General features: G+C 54.9%; 1 long non-coding RNA gene across 2 annotated transcripts; it reads right to left on the reverse strand.

Moving 5' to 3' along the window:
• Positions 1–2,718: 2,718 nt before the first annotated feature.
• Positions 2,719–18,935, reverse strand: LOC138917475 (uncharacterized). 2 transcript variants are annotated; one of them, XR_011425551.1, is made up of 4 exons: positions 18,790–18,935; positions 17,845–17,978; positions 5,029–5,252; positions 2,719–3,825 (listed from the first exon to the last, which is right to left on the reverse strand). It is a non-coding gene; the product is annotated as an uncharacterized lncRNA (long non-coding RNA). The 2 variants fall into 2 exon arrangements; XR_011425552.1 differs by lacking the exons at positions 17,845–17,978; positions 18,790–18,935 and adding an exon at positions 7,937–8,037.
• Between the last annotated feature and the right edge of the window lie 1,411 nt (positions 18,936–20,346).

Below are 20,346 nucleotides of genomic sequence, written 5' to 3' on the forward strand. Positions count from 1 at the left end.
AGGTGAAAATTACCAGGGCCTCAGCAGCTGTCTGGCTGCATGATCCTGGATGGCTCCCTGCTCGTCTCTGAGCCTCAGTCTGCCCCTCTGTTTTCAATGGTCTTAGCTGAAACCATCCATGTTTTTCCCTCCAGGGACGGCCAAACTGCCAGTCACACACTTATATGTTGGGGGAGGGGTTTGGAAGAGGACCCTGGTTGAATCCCAGCTTACAGTCCTTGGGAGGTGGGCCCGATGCTCCCAGAAGAGTCAGCAGAGGTAGCAGGGGCCCCAGAGGCAGGCCAGGGGCTCAGCCAGGTCCCCTAGATCCCCCTGCCCAGCCCTCAGCCTCCGGGAAGGTCAGACAGGAGGCCCAGTATTAGTAGATGTTACTATGCCTGGGTTGTCACCATGGTAATGTGGGCATACTTATGACCTTACCCCAGGGCCCCTGAATTCCTCCTCCCCAGGGACCTCAGGGAGAGGTCCCAAGTCCCAGCCTCCCTCCTCAGGCTGTCCTGGCGCTGCCCAAGGGGGAAGAGTGCTCTGATGAGGCAGGGAGTGGTGGGGGATAGGTGAGGCCAGGAGACAGTTGAACACACCCGCACTCTCCTGCAGATCAATTCATTCAGGGTGGGACAGGGGTTAGCTACAGGCTTAGAGGTCACTCAGCTCTGGTCTGAATCCCCATGCTGAGCGACTTTGCGCAAATGGCTCCACTTCTCTGGGCCTGTGAGGATGTTGCTGTGAGCATGAAATGGGACGCCACCGGGATGGCGATGAGCTCATGCCTTCATTTTGTTCTCACTCACATAGCCACTCAGAGGCGGAAACCTACTGTAGAACCCGGCAGCCCTGAGCCCCTACCTACCCGCCCCTCTGTCCCCCACCCCGCTTCCTCTCCCACCCCTCCACCCCTCCACCCGCCCCTCCTCCTCTCCGCGGCTCGGCGTCCTCAGCTGCCCCCGGGCGGCCCTTCTCGGTACTGCAGCAGCCGGCCCTGCTCACCCAGCCCGTGGCTCCCGCGTCCCTGGCTGCCTTGCAGAGGCGGGGCGCGGAGTCCTCTCCTCGTCTCAGGCGGGCAAGCCCTTGTCTCCAAACCTTTAAAACCTGGTGGTCATTCTCAGAGACTAGTCTCAGCCCCTAGGTATGGGCTCTGGATCCTTCTTGCGGGTTCCCGACCGTAGTAGGAGCCCGAAAAGCAACACTGCGCCCTCCTGGCTGGGACGGCCAGTACTCTGTAGAGCGGGAGGCCGTTGTGGGCAGAAGGGAAGTGGGCGCAGCACATTCTTGAGAGAGATCACATAACGATCCGGGGCTGCTGGGGGTGTCCAGGCACACATACACATACACACGCGCGCGCGCGCGTCAGCACCTACATACACCATGCCCCCTTGTGGACGCACACGCACGGCACACACTCACAAGCACCACGCGACCGAGCGCACATAGCGACATCACCACCCAAACAGCCCTGCTTTTCCGTCCATCCATCCCTCCGTCCCCTGTCCTCCTGCCTCTTCCCCACAACCTGAGGAAACCAGTGTTTACTATAAATTGCAAATACAAACTCCGTCCCATGGCCTAAAGCCCTGAATTGGACGGCCCTGCCCGCCCCTCAGCGCCACCTCCCCTCATGCCCGTTATTCACTATTTCTCCAACAAAAATATGCAGCACTCACACATTCACAGGTCCTGTGCACTTACTGCCTCTCTCCCTGAAATGTTCTTCCTCCAGATCCTCCAATGGCTGCCTCCTTCCCTTCTTTTAGGTCTCAATTTAAATACCACCTTCTTGAAGAGGGCTTCCAGACCACTGGAGCTAAGAGGCTCCCTACCCTCCACTCTCCAAACATGTTTCCTTGAAAATGTGTATCCTAATCATTAGGGGAATGCAAATCAAAATCACAATGAGCTATCACCACACACCCATTAGGATGACTAGTGTTAAAAAAAAAAACAACAGAAAATAACAAGCGGGGCCAGTCTCGTGGCCAAGTGGTTAAGTTTGCGTGCTCCGCTTTGGTGGCCCAAGGTTTCCGGGTTCAAATCCTGGGCGCAGACATGGCACCACTCATCAAGCCATGCTGAGGCGGTGTCCCACATAGCACAAATAGAAGGACCCACAACTAACAATATACAACTATGTGTTGGGCGGTTTGGGGTAGAAAAAGGAAATAAATAAAATCTTAAAAAAAAAGAAAATAACAAGCACTGGTGAGGATGTGGAGAAATTGGAACCCTTATGCACTATTGGTGGGAATGCAAAAAGGTGCAACCATTGTGGAAAACAGTATGGGGGCCGCTCCATGGCCAAGTGGTTAAGTTCGCACACTCCGGCTTCAGCAGCCCAGGGTTTCGACAGTTCGGATCCTGAGCAAGGACATGGCACTGCTCAGCAAGCCATGCTGAGATGGGATCCCACATGCCACAACTAGAGGGACCCACAATTAAAAATACACAACTATGTACCGGGGGGCTTTGGGAGAAAAAAGGAAAAATAAAATCTTTAAAAAAAAAAAAAAGAAAACAGTATGATGGTTCCTCAAAAAATCAGAAACAGGATTATCATATGATCCAACAATTCCACTTCTTGGTGTATACACAAAAGAATTGAAAGCAGGGTCTCAAAGAGATATTTGTACACCCATGTTCATAGCAGCATGTTCACAATAGCCAAGAGGGGGAAGCAACCCAAGTGTACATCAGTGGATGAATGAATAAACAAAATACGGCATATGCATACAACGGAGTATTATTCAATCTTAAAAAGAAAGGGAATTCTGACACATGCTACAACATGGAGGAAGCTTGAGGACATTATGCTAAGCAAAATAAGCCCATCACAAAAACACAAATAGTGTCTGCTTTCTCTTAAATGAGATATCTAAAGTAGTCAAATTCACAGAAACAAAGTAAAAGGGTGGATGCCAGGGGCTGGGGGAAGGGGAGTGGGAAGTTGTTGTCTAATGGGTACCGAGTTTCAGTTTTGCAGGATGAAAAGAGATCTGGAGATGGATGGTGGTGACGGTTGCCAACAATGGCATGTAAGTACAACAATGGAATGTATTTAATGTCAGTGAACTGTACACTTAAAAATGGTTAAGATGGCAATTTTTCTATTATGTGTATCTTACCACAATTTAAAATAATCAATAAAAAATATGCATCAAAACATTCGTTTGCTTGTTTGATCCTGCCTGACCCATTAAACTGTGAACTCCACAAGAGCAGCCCTCTGTCTGTGTGGTGCACCTCTGTGCTGCCAGTCACTGAGGACATGGGGAACAACACAGACAGTGTGCTGAGGCTCAGCCTGGGGGGAGGGGAGAAAGACACTGAACAAACAAGTGAACAAAACTATCACCTATCAAGTGCCAGGGAGAAAATTAAAACAGTGAAATGTAACAGAGTAGCTGCACAAGGGGGATGTCAGATGGAGCAGTCAGGCACACCATCTCGGAGGTGGTGCCGTTTGTGCTCAGACCCAAGAAATGATAAAGAGTCAGTCATGAAGCATCTGGAAGACCAGAGCTGCAGACAGGGAACAGCTATTGCAAAGGCCCTGAGGTGAGCATGAGCCTGGTATGCTAGAGGAACAGCAGAGAGAGGAAGGGGAGAAGGCATAGAGAGAAGGAGGAGGAGCCGGGAGAGGGAAAGGTGATGGAGAGAATTCCTGATGGCCAAAGAGGAAGGCCCCATTGAGTCCGAGTCACCAACCTCTTCCACAACAGGTGAGCTTCTGTGAATGGCAGCCTCGAAGTACCCAGCTCCACACTAAAAGCTTTCTGTAGATTAGCTCAGAGAATGCTCGCAACAGTCCTTGGGGCAGGTGGAGTCATTATCCTGTGGTATAAAGGAAGCAATAGGGTCAGAGAGCTTGGGCGAGTTGGTGGGTCTGGGAGTAGAGTCAACGGCAAACAGTGGGAGAGGGAGTCTTAATCACCCCGTGCGGGCTGCTCCTTCCCTGTCCCCCTTAGGGACCAGTCTGAGGAGGCTCTTTCCTCCCACCTAGCTGCACTGTCACCCACCCCCTCTGCCTCAAATGCGAGGGTCTCCTATAGGCAGCTGGTTGCTGGCCGATCACTACCAAGGGGTTTCCATTCCTCCTTCCACTGTCTCCCAAAAGCAAGCCAAGGGGAGAGCACCCACCCTCTGTCCCTCACCCAGCTGGGGACATGGGCTGGGAGAGGCAAGACCAAAGCCCATCTCCGGCTCAATAATAGCCTGTTTCTGAGGCCCATCTGCAAACTCTGCCCTTGGGAGCCCCTAATCTCAATGGGAGAGCATCAGGAACCCCATGGAAGCCAGGATGGACGGAGCCTGGCAGTCAGTGAAAACACCCCCAAGGCCAGGGGCAGCAGCATCTTCAGGCCTGAAGGGGCTGGCTTCGCTCTCATGCCCTGCACTGCCCCAAATTCTGGACTGTGGCAAGCTGGGAGAGAGCAGGGCCCCCAGGGAGGGCTACAGCCTTCCACCAGCCGGGAGGTGTACTGTAGGTAAGGAGCCAGTCCCATCTCCTGCCTGCACTCCTGGGCTCAGGGAACTGAGAGCCACGCCCCCCCATCCCTCCCCCCCCACCCCGCACTGGCTGCACCACAGAGGGAATGCCTGAGGGGGCAGCCCGAGTCCCCACCCTCACAGCTCCCACCCCAAAATAGACATGAAGGGTCTTCCACCCAGGGCTGGTTACACTGCAGGGCCCAGCACAAAATGCAAATGCAGAACCCTTTGTCCAAAAAGCAAGGGAAAAGTGCCTAATTTTAAAGGCACTCAAATATAAAACTAAATATATTTGAAGATTTCTCCTTTCCTATGTGGTCTGTCTCTCGACTTGTCACGATGTATTTTTATTTGCTATTTAATATCATTCTAAGTAAAGAAAAATTAAAAATTTAAATGACTAGCATGCATTTTACCATTCATCTTTATATTGTGCAATGCCAGTTTTAAATGCAAATACAAGGGCATTTCACTCATACGCAGAATCATAGAAATTACGCAATTTGTATTTTGTAGCTCGTGCATGCAAATGTATTTCATTCTTACCTGAACGGTGGAAACACTGCACAGACAAACTCCACTGTTTTTATTTCACTTCTTGACTTGCGCACATACTACCCACATGCTCTACTTCGGCTGACTGATGAGTAAGGAAGGACAGAAAGGAAAAGGGGCTGTGGGTTGCTCCATCTCTCCCCGTGCTGTGTCTTCATGGTCTGCGTAAGGCGAGGGCCTATCCAGGGAAGTCATATCCAGGTAGGGGAGTAGCTCTAGGAAAGAAATGAGGTGGGAAAGCCTGAGGCGTTCTTAGGGGGCTGGGACGCTCCAGACTGGCTGCTCCCTGTGGAGGAGCCATGAGAGCCGAGGTGGCAGGTCACACGATAGAGGCCCTGAGTACGCTCCATTGGGCCTTATTCCATTCTGACCATGCCACCCCTGCCTAGAACATTCTGTGGCTCCCCAATACCCCCAGGATAAAATCCACAGCCCCATTCCTGAGCCTCAAGGCTCTGCCTCCCCTCTCACCATGTTCATTGTCACACATTCTATGGCAGCCAGAGCTCTGAACCCTGGGCTTGGGGCCTGCCCGTCCCTCCACAGAGATCCCTCTTCCCCTCCCCCCAGGCTGAATCTCAGTACCTTGTCTGTCTTGTTCCCCATGTCCTCAGTGACTGGCAGCACAGAGGTGCACCACACAGACAGAGGGCTGCTCTTGTGAAGTTCACAGTTTAATGGGTCAGGCAGGATCAAACAAACAAATGAATGTTTTGATATATATTTTTTATTGATTATTTTAGATTGTGGTAAGATACGCATAACATAGAAATTACCATCTTCTCCTGGCCACTGTGTACTCATCCTTTGGGTCCTGACATAAATATCACCTCCTCCAAGAAGCCTCCCCTCACCTCCCAAGCTGGGTCAGGAGCCTCCCCTGGACTGTCACAAGCCCTGTGCTTCCCCCCATCACTACTTGGTGACTCCTCCTCCTCCTCCCTCACTACAGACGGGCTTTCTGGGGGCAGGGACGGGCTCCTGTTCAGGTTAATAGCCCCAGAGCCCGACACATAGTAGGTGCTCGATAATGGTCACAGAATGAAGACATGAGTTCTCAGGCAGTGGGAGCCGTCTCTGTCTGAGCTAGCGTCTCACGGATCAGGCCAGGGAGGAGGGACTGAGAGGCATGCTGCATCTACTGTGTTCCAGGTCCTGATGGCGCTTTAAATTCCTGACCTCATTTTTTACTCCCATCCAGCCCAGAAAGGCGGTGTTCTTGTACCTGTTACACAGATGGGGGGGACAGAGGGTGGGACTCATCCTCTTTTCTTGCCCACCCCTACACACACACACCCAAGCCCCAGCCAAAGTGACAGCCCAACGGCCTCTCAGCCAGGCCAGTCCAGATGTTCTCTTTTCTCGGCCAGTCCCAGAGAGAACTCACTCCCAGCTGGGGCCTGTCCCATCCTTTCTCCCTCCTCCCTCTTCCTCCCCCTCCCCACTTCCTTCCTGCTCTTGGATATTCCCTTTGCAGGAAAGGCCCCAGGTTCCGGGGCAAGGCCCCCAGGTCCAGCTGCCCAGGCCAGGACACATGCTTCCTCCATCAACTAGCTCCCTCTGCCCTCCCCGGGGACCGGAAATCTGATCCAGGCCTAGGGAACATGGGAGCCCTGCACAGAGGACAGCCCAAGGTCATCTCGTCCCTCCCTCTGCCACCAGCCCTAGCAGAGGCAGAGGAGCTCTGGAGCTCATCCTAGAGGCCTGGACTTGGGCACCAGGCCTGGTAGGGGCTTTGTCACTTTGCCTGTGAGCTGGTCATTACCAACAGCCTCTTCAGGAAGGCCCTGAGCCTTTGTCAACCTAGTGTAATAACCTCTTGGATCTCACGTGCTGAGTGAGTCACTCTGCACAGGACCTGGCACAAAGCGAGTGTTCAGCTAACAGCATCTGTGATCATTATCATCCTCCCCAGTAGCATCATCATCAGATTTAATCCTCACAACTATCCTTGGAAGTAGATAGAGTTTTTATTCCCAATTTATAAATGGGGAAACTGAGGCTTAGAAAGAAGGAAGCGACTTGACAAAGCTCCTTCAGCAAGTATCAGAACTGAGCTCAAACCCAGACCAGACCAGTGCTCTTCAACACTTCACTGTTCTAGCACCCATCCATCCACTCTTGGTGATCCTGGAATATTTCTTTACCTGCTGGGTGCCTCAGTTTCCCCACCCATGCAATGAGAAGGAGAATGGAGGAGGTGTCTCTAAGGACCTGTAAGTCTAAGGGAACTCCCTCACTAACCCATTGAGCAGAGGCTCACTGAGTGCTGTCCTGATGCCAGACCAGAGATGGGCGCAAGAGCACAGATCTGACCCTGGAGGGTCCTACAGGCCAGGGTCACCCAAATCCAGGACAGACTACAGGAGTCTAACCTGGATCCCTCCTGCTATAGCTCCATCTATTTCCCCAACACACAGAGGACAGGAAACCATGTTGTGGGAGGGGGAGAGGATGCCCCCACCCCTTCGGGACTGCTGAAGATTTGGGGACAAGCCCAGGCAGGTGGGCAGGGTACTTAGGGCTAGCCGGTGGGCAGAGGCAGTAATGGTGTTATTCACGGGTAGGTGATGGCCGGCAATCCCATTGCTAAGAGCTTAGGGACAGGCAGGAACTGCCAGGAATGGAGGCACCTCACCCTACCACCAGCCCCTCATCCTCCCCTCCCTCTCCAGGTAGCACACCCAGATAAAAGCCCGAATTGCCGAATCCTTGAGTAGAGATCCACTTCTTAGCAGACAGCTCTCCCTGCACCACCACCATTCTGCTCCCACAGATCCGACTCTGGGGCCTTCAGTCTCGAGCTCTCTAACCAATGTTCTTCCTTCAACCCAGGCTCCAGTCTCTTTGCCTTGCCCCCAGAGAGGAGTCTGGATTGCCGACAACCCCAATGCCCTACCTCTCACCCTTCCGCGTGCCAGCTGAAGGACAGGCCCAAGAAACTAGGACGCTGGAAGAGGGAGGGAAGAAACGCACCACCCGGTCCCCGCTCGGCAGCCCAAGGAGCTGCGCTGCTCCGTGGCCACCAGAGGGCGCGCGCTCCCTCCTAGAGCCGAAGCCACGACGGCCGCGGCGGCGGGCCCGGTGGGACTAACAGAGAATGAGGGGTGGGGATGCGGTCACCCCCGCCAGGACTCCTCTGAAATGCAGCCCTACCCCGGGCGCGGACTCAGGCTTCGTCAGACAAAGGCCTCGGATGCACCCCCCCGACCTCCACCTCGGCCGCGCCCCGCGCTTCGGTCTTCAGCTGACCGCTCGCGCGCCCTCTCCTGGCCACTGTGAGCACTGCGGTTTGGTGGAGCTCGAGGTGGGAGGGTGGGAGGGGCAGAAAGATAAGGGAGATTTACTGGGAAACAGAGTGGGGCAGGAGACGTGTAGTGGGAGTATACTGGGCAGAATGAGGTTGTAGTCGTTAGCACTGGGTAAACAGGAGTACTAGGAAGGTACTGGGAACCACATTGGATGTGTAGGGTACTGGGTAGTTAATAAGAGGGCACTAGGAGCCACTAGGCAGTTAGTGGGGGCAGTGAATGGACCTTGAAGGATATTAAGGGGCACCAAGCCTAAACTGGAAGGAGGGCATCAGATGTTTACTGGGTGATAACTGGGGGAGCCTGAATGGATATTTGAAAATACTGAGTAACGGGCCGGCCCGGGGCGGAGTGGTTAAGTTCACGTGCTCCCCTGCGGCGGCCCAGGGTTCCGTCGGTTTAGATCCTGGGCGCAGGCGTGGCACCACTCGTCAGGCCACGCTGAGGCGGCGTCCCGCATGCCACAACTAGAAGGACCCACAACTAAAAATACACAACTATGTACTAGGGGGCTCTGGGGAGGAAAAATAAAACAAAATACTAAGTGTAAGAGGATAGTGTATAACAACTGAAGACACCAAGTGGGTACTTCGAAGTACTGGGAGGCACTGGGAAGACACTGGATGAGGACTAGAGGCACTAGGGGGGATCTGAGGGGGAGGGTCATTAAGCCCACAGTGGGAAGCATTGAGTGGTTTTTGGGATATGGCATGACTGAGAGGTTAAAGGGGCATTACGACAGCTCTCAGCAGGTACTGGAGACATGGGCAATATTGGTGAGAAGTGGGGATACTGGCGGACATTGGGTGGGTACTGGAAGTCACTAGCTTGCACTCATACCCTGGACCAGGAGGGCACTTCCCCAGCAGTACCTCAGTGCCCCCATACTGCAGCCCCTCGAGCCTGGATCATTGTGCCATTTTCACAGCCAGGACTTAGATCAGAGATGTCCCTTGGCCAGAGAGGGTCCCCTTCCCTGACCACGACCTGTTCCTGATTTCCTGGCCAGAAGTTGGGGCGGGGGGAGCACTGCACATGGACAGAAGATAGAGCCCTCATATTGTCTACCTCCCCCAGATGAAGAGGGAAGTAAAGACAGGTCAGCCCCTCATCTCTAGAAAAAAAGGAGCCCCCTCTTCAGTCCCTCCCACCAGGCTTCGGCCTCCTGGCCCAGCTTGCTGGCTGCTGGGCCGGGAGGGGCTGCCAGGCTCGGCCTCCTGCCCACTGCGGGGCGCCGGGGGAGGGCGGCGCGCGGCTCGAGATGCCGCGTTGCCATGGAGACGCTGCCGCATCCTGACTGCTCCTGGCAACGGGGTCCCGCAGCCAGGCAGGCGCTCGGCGGGGACCCCAGGGAGCGGGCGCGCCAGGCTGCCCACGGCGCCACCAGGCCCCCGGGACACGGATACAGCTCCCCCACCCACAGACACCCCTCACTCATGCTCCCACCACACACACATTTAGACAGGCGCCCCAGCTGCAGCAGCCCAGGCGGAACTGCAGCCCAAGCCCCCCCTGCAGCCCCCACTCATTAATTCAGCAAACATTTGCCGACCGTCTCAGTGCCAGGCGCGAGCTGGCCACTGCGGCTGCCGGGACGAGTCACGCGGGGACGCAGCGCCACCCCCCTACCCCTCCATCTCACAGCCCACTGAGGAGGCAGACACAGAAACAGTGCAGTCAATACCGTGACCCCAACAACAGACACCCGCTGACTGTGTGCTAAGCCCTCCCCATGCAGGGACTCACCCAGACTGTCCCACCCTTGGGAAGCACTGTGAGAACCCCTTTTCACAGATGAGGAAACTGAGGTACCCCAGAGTTCATTTATTCACCCCAGGCCACATACCATGAGGCAGAGCTGGCCTTCTAACTTGGATCTTAACCGCTTCCCCACACTCCCCCCGCCAGAAGGGTTTCCAGAGCATATATGAAAGAGGACCCAACTCAGCTGGGGAGACAGCAGCAAGAATTTCCAACTCAAGCTTGGGTAGAAAATGCAAGTCCTCCAGGCAGAGCAAGAGCAGGCACCCTCAGTGGAGAGGACCGCGCATGCAAAGATCTGGGGAATTTAGAGTGGCAGGCTGGGAGTGAGGGAGAGCGAGGGCCGAAGATGTGGTTAGAAAGATGCTTGGAGGCTGGTTGGGGAGGCTCAGTATGCCAGGCCAAGGGGCCTGGACTCCCTTCCTGGAGGAGTAGGAAGGGGTCGGCAAGGGAGGGCATGTGCTGACTGCCGCCCAGGCAACCATAGGGAGGGGGCTGCCCAGAGCAGGGGGAAGCTGGGGAGGAGAGGCTAGAGAGCAGGCCCTGCTCGTCATCCCAGTGAGCGACAAGTGGACCCAGCCAGCCCCAGCAGCGGGGTCCAGAGGGGAAGCAAGACATATCCTTCTGGCTTCTTAAGCAAACATTCTTCTGCCTGAACCAGGAACCCAGGGGATGACCCCAGAGCTAGATCTAGATACATGACAATGTGGGGGCCTCAGGGAGAGCAAGGGCTTCAGGAGGGCAGCAAATGAAAGCATGCTTCAGAGTGACGTGAGGAAAGACCAGGGCTAGACCCCTGGAAGGACTTCCAAGGGGAATGGGTTTGAGTTTCTGAGAGAGGCCAGGGGACCTTGAGAAGAAAAGAGCCCCTCACACACCTGGACATAGAGTAGACAAGCTGTCCCTTCCAGACCCCTCCTACCAGTTATTCCTCCCTGGCCCCTGTCCAGCAGATCTCGTCCAGGGCACCCCTCTGAGGAGGCGCAGTATCCAGCCCTAGCCACCCCCCCCCCCCCAAGGTTAGCCTAATTTTTTCCCTTCCATGGATTCAGGTCATTGCTCCCTGTCCTCTCTCCGAGGCGCCGCGGAATGTGACTAATTCCCTCCCTTCATTTACGGGTCCTGTTACCTGGGAGGTATTTATAGTGTGACAGCCTCCCTCCCTCCCCAGCGACTCAGCTGCTCTCCCTCCAGGCCATCTCTCCCCCACTCAGCCAACCTTTGCCTCCCCTCTCCTGCCACAGCTCCACCACCTCCCCACGAGCCCTCCCCGCACCTGCCATTCCCCTGGCAGGAGGAGAGGCAGGCTCAGGTGGGAGGGGCCTGATCCAGTGGAGTGGAGTGCTATCTGCAAGGGGGATGCCCCTCCCCTCTTGAATACCCCAAAAAGGCAGCTTAGGGGCCAGGCTGGGGGACGGCGACAATTGGCTGACCCCTCTGTGACCTCACCATGCAGTCTGATATCAACAAGAGGCAACAATTATTGAGTGCATACTGTGTGCCAGGTAACACTGTTAACTTTCGTTTGCAGATAAGGAAACTGAGGCTCAGAAAGGCCAAATGACCGCCCTCAGGTCTTTATAGCTGGGGTGGGGTGTTCCTGCACAGCCACCCTCCAGAGCCCAGCATGGTGTGTGGGAATACTGGCCCCAAAAGGCAGGTTGGGTCGGGTAAGGACTGCAGGATCCTTAGGGGGTACCTGATCAAAACCCATCTCACAGACCCAGTAGTGTCCCTACTGGTCCCAAGCCATGGCTGGTCTGCCCAGGGGTTGTCAGGGAATGGCATCAGATGGAGTCCACTGCCTGCCCCACACATATCCCCTCCTCCAAGCAGGGATCACTAAGGAGGTGGAGTGGGAGGGCACAGATCTAGCCAAAGACAGAGAACAGGGGAGCCCTGTGTCCAAAGAGGATGAATGAAGGGAAACTACAGCAGAAGGGAAGGAAGTCAGACCCCATGCGGAACTTACAGGTATGGAAGGCCAAGGCGGGGACCAGCTGCCCTTTCACATCTCCAGTCTCACAACTGCCCTACGCTCCTTTTCACAGCTGGGATGACTGAGACCCTGAGAGGCAAAGAGACCAGCTCAGGTTTTCCCAAATTCTCTAACCAGAAATCCACAATACTCATAAAGTGGCTTTGTCAAGATTTCTAGGAGACTGGAGGGAATGGAGGAGGAGGCTGAGTTCAAATCCAGCCTTGTACTCACAAGTTTGGTGACATAAAGCAAGTAACTTTGCCTCTCTGTGACTTGATTCCCATTTGTAAAACGGGCTGACATCACACCTCACTCATACGTGGCCATAGGACTCAGGGACCTGAAACAGGCAGAGTCCTGAGCGCGAGGCCAGGCATATGGCGGCAACTCCACGAATGTCGGCAGGTAATACTGTGGTTTGTATTTTTCCCCGCTTCTTTCTTCTCTCTCAGATCTGAGCAAAGGGGCCATATCTCTTCCCTGAGACTGAGGCATCCTGAGGACAAGAGCTGTGTTTCTACCATCAGCCTGCCATCAACTGTCCTTGGGACCAGGAAGTCCCGGGCAGGCTGCTGTCGGGAACTAACCTTCACTACTGTTATCATTATTTTCATTATCAACAGTCTATCATTCTCTATGGCTGTAGCCCCACCAGCACACACCCAGCTAGGCTTTTGGCTCTTGTCTGGAAAACACTGCCACAAATATGCACCACAGTTCCCACGTGAGCCCCAACTAGGGTGTCACACTGGGTCCAACAGCCCCCACTGTACCGCCATCCTCCATCACCACTAACCCCCACCATGGGGTGCCAGGAGCTGGCCTGGAAGAAGAAAGACACTGAGTCATTCTGATTCCTGCTTCAGGGAGCCAGAGCCAGGCAGCCCAGGCAGCCCCTCCAAGGGGGACATCAGGGGCAGGGTTAGGTCCCTGGAACACTCCTGGCAGCCGAGGGGCTGAGCATGGCGTCCCCAGCAGCCAGATTTGGGAGGGGGTAGAGGTAAGAAATGGCAGGGCTTTAGTGACTGGGCCCTGACAGAACAGGAAGGGACAGCAGCAGGCATCTGTGAGCACCCCTATCCATCTGGCACCTGGCCAGGTCTCCATCACACTGGGAACAAGGGAGCCCCACTCAATTTACAGGTAAAGGCTACAGACTCAGGGAGGTCCTGTCAACTGCCAGCGATCACACAGCACCTAGTAGGTGGGGGCAGGTAATACCTGCTCAGATGCCCACAACCTTTGATCCTCATGTCCTGAGTGGACAGCCAGACCCAAGGTTTGGGTGGGGTGGGTGGAAGCAGCCAGCAACGCTGTCCATGCTGGCAGATGGAGGGTGGGAGCGAGCATCACAGGAGAGTGGGAACAGATGCCAGGGAGCAGGACAGTGGAAGTGAGGCGCTCTGGGCCAACTCTTCAGCAGGGCAGTGCAATGGGGTGCAGCCTAGGACTGGACATCAGAGGCCTTAGTCTTCAGCCTGGCTCATTCCAAGCCTATTGTGGACCTCAGGCAAGGCCTGGCCTCTCTCTGAGTCTCAGTTTTCCCCAGTGATGCTATGGCACTCTGAGATCCAATATTCTCCCTAGCAGTTCTGAGTCAGGCCTCCCCAGGCGTATCAACGGGGCCCTGAGGCTGAGGGCCAAAGAGGGGTCTGTGCCTAGGTGGCCCTCCCCTCCCCACCCATGGGCACACAGGGTCCTCGTTGAAGAAATACAGTGTATACAAATAATTAAACGGAAGAATTGGAGTGATTAGGGCAGATGATTATTGTCAAATTATGATTTATCTTGTAGTGGAATTAGTATTCCCCCAAAGGGCCCGGCGTGGCGCGGCGCCCGCCACGGCCCGTGATTAATCGCCGTCTCCAGAAGGTCACCTCCAGCCACTGCAGATTAACTCAGTGGGGAAACTTCTTTCCGTAATTCAAGCTGTTGTTCCCACAACCTGTCATCCGCCTCGAAAAAGGACGATTTCGTCAGGGAGCCCAAGGTGGGGGCTGTCCGCTCTCCCAGCCCCTCCCTGCTGCAGACATGATATATGGTGCGTCCCGACACGGGTGACCGCGGCAGGGGCGGGGGTGGGCAGCGTCCGCAGTGGGGTGGGCAGCGGGAGGCAGGAGTAGGGGAGCGTGGGGGAAACGAGGCGCCGCCAAGCAGAAGTGGGCTGTGAGGGGAGAGAGAGCGCGGGCGGTGGCAATTAGGAAGAAAATTGGATTTTTCAGCGTCCAGAGGCAGCCAGGATCTGCGGTGTACGGCGCAGCCACCACCCCCTTCCCCAACACACACAGGCACCCAGCTCCAGCCAGGTAGGGACTCCCCAGGAGGAATGGAGGATGGGGGGCAATGGACCTCCTTCGGGAAGGTAGGAGATGTAGAACCAACAGACGACAAAACGATCCTGCTCAGGCCTAAAGCCGGGCCCTGCAGAGACCCCCAGCAGAGAGCAGCTTTCCTGACCTGAGAGCTGGAACCAAGATCCCATTTCCCCAGCAGTAGACACTGCCAAAGCCACCTGACAACGTCACCTGGGGCTGCTAGTCATGGCCACCTCCAGGTCTGGGAGGGGGCTCAGGATCCCTGATCTGTCTGCCTGTGCATGGAGAACAGTGGGGACAGAGCCCCCCATCCCTGCCTTCTCACTTCAGCCTCTGTCCATCCCTTAGTTCCCTGAGCAGGAGGGGGTAAAAAGGCCCAAGTGTCTGTCCTTCCTCTGTCTCATTTACCTGCTATCCAGCCCTGCCGGGGGTAGGGAGATGTCTTGTGCCCATGGTACAGATGAGGAAGCTGAGGAAGGGTGATCTTCTGCTCTGAAGCTGCTCTGGGTCCCCAGCACCCTCAGGATTACCTCCAAGCTCCTTCAGGTTCTGCCTTTTGGGGGTCCAGCAGCCCTCCCAGGCCCGCCCCCCTGCTCATCCTCCCCAACTCCAGAAACCCTCACTGTGCAATATTCTTTCAGGGCTCTCAGCTTTGCGTTCCTGAAATGTGCTTCCTGTCCCCAGCCCTCATCTGGTAAACTTTTATTCATTCTTCTCACTCCAACTCCTTTGTCCCTCCAGGAAGAGAGGGTGTCCCCAGGCCCATTGGGAACCCCATCCATATGAGCCTGGATCCCCATGTGCAGGAGCTGTGCTCTCTCTGGCCTCTTCCACCAGAATGGGCACTCTCTGTGGGCTTCCTACATCTATCTCCCCAGGTCAGTGCAGACCCAGCCCAAGTAGGTACTCAGGAAACCATCTGGAAGGCGCCAAGGGCTCGGCCTCCACTCCCCACTTCCCCCAATGCCCCATTTACCAGAGCCCAGATCTGAGGGTTAGAGGGTAGAGGACAGAGGTGGGGCCCCTTGCTGGCTGGTGCCCTCAAGGTTGGAGGCCTCTTCTTAGTTGAGAACAGAAGCATGTATTATGTATACCACAGTTTGCTCAGAACATTCTCTGGTCTGAGATATTTAGAGTTGTGAAGACCCAGCACTATTCGAGAGAGAAAATCTATTTTTCTCTCTCTCTCAGGAATGAGGGTAGGGGAACAACTCTCTCCAAAATCATGGGGACTGAAGACTGGCATTTTCTTTGGGGGAGAAGGGGGCTTTCCATCCTCTGCTGCCGGGACTATCTAACAGACATCATCCTCCCCTCAAGCTTTTGGCTGATGGTGATAATAAAAACTCCCATTTATACTGCATCTTACTTTCAAAATTCCCTTTGCAACATTCACTCATTGACTCTTCAGGGACAAGCCCAAGAAACTTGTTAACCCCATTTTACAGACAAAGAAGCAGACTGGAAGGAGGTGGCAGGTGTCTTACAGACCAAGACAGAGGGCTGTAAGCAATGGCTGTGAGTCTGAGGGGGGTGATTCTGGTCCCACCCCCACCCAGCCCACTCTGTGGAACCACTACCTCCCCACAGGGGCGGCTCCAAAACCTTTACCCCCATCCTCCCCCAAGGCCCAGGTGCGGTGGGAGTAGAGCAGATAGCCGGGGCAGGGACCCTTCCAGCTGAGAACCCTCTTCCTGTGAGCTCTGGGTGTATGATGCCGGTTCATAACCCAACCACGCCCCTTACCAGCTGTGGAACCTTGAGCCAGTCACTTTACCTCTCTGTGCCTCTGTTTGCTCACCTGTAAAATGGGTTCCAACCTTGCAGGGCTGTTGTGAGAATGAAACAAGACTGGGGCCTGGCCTGGTGAACAGTAAGTGCTCAATAAATGAGAGTTGTGCTTATTTTTGCTTGTTTTATCACGTTCACCATCTCACTAATCTCTTGTGGAGGAGGTGGGGGGAGCCGATAGGGCTTCCAGCAGGCAGAGGACATCTTCAAATAAACTGTCCTGAAGGCCAGCTGAGGTTCTGTCCTTCCCCTCTCAAGAACCCTCCATCGCTCCGTGCCCTCGGAATACAGCACAAACGCCTAGCCAGAGGAGTCTGCCAGATTCTCTCCATTCCTAAAACACGGCTGGTTCCTGCCTCCCAGCCTTTGCCCAAGTTGGTCCCCCTGCGTAGAATGCCATCTCTCTGCTAGCTCCACATTTGTTACCAAAATCTTTCAAGGCTCCATCTAAAGGCCACGCCCACCAGGAAACCACCCCCAACCTCCAGCCCTTCAGGGGCCCTGGCTCCCGCTGCCCTACTGGACTCTCGTCACCGCAGACGGCCTTCTAACCCCCGTCACGGGTTGAGCGGGGCCTCCCCACTCTGACCCTGGGCGCTTGGGTGGGACCCACGGTGGGTGCGCCGACCCCGGGGGAGCACAGCCTGCTCCCTCACCGCACTCCCTCCAGCGCCGCGGCCCCGTCTTTGATCCGGCCGCGTCAGCGTCCCAAACCTGATTGGCATCGAATTACGCCGCGCGGCGGAGGGAGATAATGGCGGGAGGCGCGGCAGACATGAAAGGGGGGGGGGCGCAGCGGCAGTCCGGGCCGTTGTTAATGACCCAATAAAAAGGAAGAAGGGGGAGAAATAACCCTCCCTTCCATCCCCGCCCCCAAGACAGCGGCCGGTGCACACAAAGCCGCCGCCGACTCGGAAATTATCGCTGCTCAGCCCAGCGCAGCGTGACCGGAGGGGGGTGCGCTCACCTGGAGGCGCGAGAGGGAGGGCACGCAGGCACAGCCACACACGCAGTCACGCGGACGTGCACACACACTGATCCCGTCTTTAATGTTTTTAATCACAGATTCTTTGCATTAACTGTGATTTTGAAAAATTTTACACTAATTTTCCTGATTACTAAGAAATTTTGTGCCCACAATTTTAGTCCCAGCTCTGAAACAGTCACACAGACAGCGCCGTTCAGTGACATGCACACACACACACACAGATACAGTTAAGATAGTTTCACACACAGTCACACACACAGATACAGAAACATGGACACACCATCACACACACTGTCACACCTAAAGTCACTTGCAGAAACAGACACAGAGCCACATGGACACACACACCCAGCAGGTGTGTGCAGAGATGCTCACCTACAGTCACATCCAAAAACTGGGACAGAGACAGACGGACAAACATACACACACACTGAGATGATCGAGGTCTATAGACAAACACAAACATGCAGAGACACAAAGAGACAAGCACAAATCTACACAGCATCTATTTAGCGTTCCAAAGACACCCCCACACACAAAGAGGCCAAGGTCACCGAAACACACACAGTGAGACACATCCAAGCACAAATCCCCACCCCAACAGGGTCTCTGGGACACACTCCATACCTTCAAGGCCACCCATTTCACACCCTCACTCACAGGTGTTCAGCTGAGTTCAGGAGGGCCAAAGGTTGGATTGACCTACAGCAGAGACGAAGTGGGGTCACTGGGCCACAGAGGCCAGGGAATATGGCAGCAAGGGGTCCAAGTGCAGTTGCCTTGAATCCATGAGGCTGGGGAAGATGGTTTAAATCATCAAATCTCAGTTTTATTCACCTCTAAAACGGGGTTCAACTCCTCTCCCAGGGGACTGTGTGAGTCCATAGGCAACAGGCAAGTACTGTTGGCGTGTTGGCTGCCATTACCATGTGGACTCCATTGGGGACAGCCCAGACCCTCCATTGCACCTCTCCCCGCCACACACTCGTACTTCTTTTGGCTCCCAATCTCTTTACTACCAGGGAGGTCCCTCTTAAATCTAATCTGAGTCCTTCACGCTGTAAGCTAACCCCAATGCTGGGAAAGGAGAGGGCTAGCTCCTCCAAGGAACCTCTCCTGCTCCAAAAAAACAGCACCCTTAGCACCAGGGGTCCGGGAGCGAGATGGGGCTCTGTCGTGGGGTCAGGCTTGGGTCAGGCATGCTTTGTTCTGCTGTCTGATTTCAAATCCCAGCTCCACCATGAACCAGGTGTATAACTCAGGCAAGGACTTGGCCTCTCTGAGCCTTGGCTGCCTTCACTGTCAGAAGGGTGAACAGCACCGGCATGCAACACAGGAGGCTGCTAGGAGGATGAAATAGCCCTCAGGCTGAGCTCATGGGTCATGGCTGGAGCTGCTAGTCCATGCTGAGGTCAGAGGTGAGGGGTCAGGGTGCATACTCCCCCACACACACCAGGACAAAGGCCCTCCCAGCAGCTCCTTCTTAGGTGGACAAGGGGACTTTATGAGCCGAACCTCAGAGCCTAATTAATGCAATTAATCACAGGCCCAGCCGCACAGGCCATGGGGACAGCAGGGAGGAAGGGTCACAGTCAGCTCACTTACCCAAAAGGATGGAGAGGTAGGAAGCGAGATTCTCAGTGGCCTCTCCCATCACCCTGAACCCAGGCTCTCTCAGCCCCTGCTGACCAGAACCCATCCCCACCTTCAGCTCACTGGGGAAGTCCCTTCTAATGTCTAAATCCAGTTTCTCCTGCTGTAGCTCAGGAAGCACATGTGATCTGGAGTCAAGGTCCTAGCTGTCCCTAGCCAGGCAGTTAGAAAGGCTGTGATTGGTCTCCCAGCATCTGGGCTGTGATGCTGGGTTTGGTGGTGGTGGCGGTGGAGTGGGTGGTTTGAGGCAAAACCTCTCAGAGCCCAGTGTCTGGCCTCAGAGAAAGGCAAGAATGAAGAAAGGAGCTGGTGACAAGGAGGGAAGGGCCCCTTCTCTCTCTAAGGGGCCTGTGTGTGTGACCCTGTGAGAGGAGGATGGGGGGCGGCCGAAGGCTCTGGCCAGGGCTGCAGCAGGAGGGGGCAGCCCGCTCGGGCAGGGGCGCTGCCGCGTTATAAATCACCCTCGACTCAATTAGAGTCTGTGAAAGGTTGTGCACACCCAGCAGAAAGCGCTGCGCTTGGCGGGCGGCCAGCTCCTCACAGGGGGTGGGACAAGAGAGGTGGTGTGTGCCTACGTGTGTGCACATGTGTGTGTGTGCCTTCCTGTGTAAACGTGCTTGTGTGTCCCTGTGTGTGTCTGTGTGTACCTGTTTGTGCCTGTCTGTTCTGTGTGTACATGTGTGTAAGGGTGGGCACACACCCCTATGGATTCTTGTGTGTGCAATATGCTTGCATATCCTTGTGTGTTTGTCACTGTGTCTGTATGTACCTGTGTGCATCTATGTGTGCTGTGTGTGCACTTGTCTGTGTGTGGATGTTGGTGTGGATGTCCTCGTGCCTGTGTGCACCTGGGTGTGAGTGCGTATGTATGTGGCTGTTACATGCATGGGCCTGATGGGTTGAGCTGAATGTAGGGGTGGGGGGATGTTCTCCTGTCAGGGAGAGCTCTGTGTATTTAGGGAGAGATGCAGATGGATGGAATTATGGGCAGGCAGAGAGAATGTGAGAGCCAGGCCGGAAGGGAGAAGCTGTGACAGGTAGGGGAACCAGGCTTTCAGAAGAGTAGGGGGTCTGTGCAGTTTGGTGGACCTGCCAAGACAGAGCACTTCCAACCCTGAGTTGAGAGGCTGGACACCAGCCATGCCGTGGAGGGGCTGCCCTAGTGCGACCAAGGAGCAACCTGGAGTTTTTCCCTCCCTAGTAACTAACAGCGATGAGCAGTCAGCATGGGCTGGGCTCCGGACTAAATCCTACATCTGGATTATCTCACTGAACCCCCACAGACACACTATGAAACATGTACTATTAGAATTCCCACTTTGCAGATGTGGAACTGAGGCTCATTGACTTGCTCACAACTGATAAGTAGTGGAGCCAGAGTCTGAACCTGGGTTTGTCTAATTGCAAAGGTCATACCATATTCATTACTGCCTCCCCGGGGTTCCCAGTGGCCATACTCTGTGGCATCGGGGGGAAGAGTCCGTGTGAGTGTGTGTGGGTGGATGAGCA

This window comes from Equus caballus, chromosome 14 (assembly GCF_041296265.1).
Source record: "Equus caballus isolate H_3958 breed thoroughbred chromosome 14, TB-T2T, whole genome shotgun sequence".
NCBI classification, from domain to species: domain Eukaryota; kingdom Metazoa; phylum Chordata; class Mammalia; order Perissodactyla; family Equidae; genus Equus; species Equus caballus.